The sequence below is a fragment of the Helianthus annuus genome, chromosome 1 (genome assembly GCF_002127325.2).
Source record: "Helianthus annuus cultivar XRQ/B chromosome 1, HanXRQr2.0-SUNRISE, whole genome shotgun sequence".
In the NCBI taxonomy this organism is placed as follows: Eukaryota; Viridiplantae; Streptophyta; class Magnoliopsida; order Asterales; family Asteraceae; genus Helianthus; species Helianthus annuus.
In genome coordinates, this window is record NC_035433.2 from 125,889,105 (window position 1) to 125,890,615 (window position 1,511).

At 42.0% G+C, this 1,511-nt stretch overlaps 1 non-coding gene across 1 annotated transcript; it reads left to right on the forward strand.

Moving 5' to 3' along the window:
* The first annotated feature begins 470 nt into the window (after nt 1-470).
* On the forward strand, nt 471-576 carry LOC118482942. The gene has a single exon (XR_004869299.1). It is a non-coding gene; the product is annotated as a small nucleolar RNA R71 (small nucleolar RNA).
* Nucleotides 577-1,511: the final 935 nt, after the last annotated feature.

A 1,511-nucleotide genomic window follows, 5' to 3' on the forward strand; every position in this document is an offset into this window, starting at 1 on the left:
ATCCTTGGTTTCCTTGGGAGTTCGGGTTGGCTTGATTTGACGAATTCCCATATCTAAAGTTCGGTTGATTTCGTAAACCGGGGTGGTAAGTATTGGAATTCATGTTGTAATTTCTACCACCCCCGCCTTGCCCTTGCAATGCATTCACCTCCTCATATTGCCCTTCCACTCCTTGGCAATTTTCAGCCGCATGCCCTATCTCATTACAAAGCACACAAACATTATAAATTTGATTAAAAGTTTGAACATTACCATCGTCTACCGCGTGCACTTGAGTTCGGGTAATGGCCGGTCGTGCTCTCCTTGATGATTGAGCTTTTCTTTTTGATGTGACCGCCATTTGTTCCAAGAATTCCCAATCGTCATGCTCATAATTCGTGCCAAAAGTGCCATTCGTGATAGACATTAAGTCACGAGCATCTTCGGCACATAACCCCTCATGAAAAGTATTCATCAACTCCCATAGCTCTATCCCATGATGAGGGCAATTCTTTATCATCATGTTAAACCGTTCAAATGCCTCATGGAACATCTCACCTTGTAGTTGTTGAAAACTTCTCAACCCTTTTCTAGCATCATTTGTCTTTTGGGCGGTATAAATTCATCCAAAAATATTTGTTGCATTTCCGCCCATGTATAGATAGATGCCGAAGGTAGGGTCTAAAACCATTTTTTCGCCTTATCTTCCAAAGAGAATTGAAATAATACCAATTTGACATCATCAACCGAAAATCCTTGACTCCCAAGAGTGTTGCAAATCGAATTATAAGCCTCCAAATGAAAATAAGGCTCTTCCGTTGCTAGACCTTTATACTTTGGCAAACTTTGTAACGAATTGGTTCGAACTTCGAACGTCCTCCCTTGGTCATTGTGAGGAATAACTACCGGTGAAGGATTATGAGTAATCACCAGTCTAAAATGTGCTTCAATATCTCTAGCATGTTCTCGAAGATGTCTTCTTGGCGCACCCAAACGAACTCTTAGACGTATAGGATCCATTGGTCTTTGAACTTGCATGCGTGGAGGCCCAAATTGTTGTGGAGGTGGTTGAAATTGATATTGGATTGGTGGTTGTTGAATTGGCCTTTGGAATTGATGTTGTGCATTTTGTGGACGAACTTGTTGCAAGGGCATAGGATGTTGCAATTGTGACCCTTGTGACCGAACATGTTGTACCCCTACCGGTAACCTACCTATGTCTTGAATTCTTTGCAATGGTTGATTTTGTTGAACCACTCCTCCTTGAGGTCCCAAATTACCTCCATCACCCTCATAATAAAATCCATCTTCGTCATATCCCCCATACTCTTCTTCATACCCCTCATAGTATCCATCTCCTCCTATACCCGAAGATTGTCCAAATGGAAAAGATGAATATTGATAACTCGGTTGGTTCGGTGGTCGATATGTAGAAGTAGCATGAACTATGGTTGAATTTGGTGCTATTGAGTAGGTTGAAGATGATTGACCCGCACCCGGGAAGAAATGGGAAAATGGTGGAATTGTAGTGG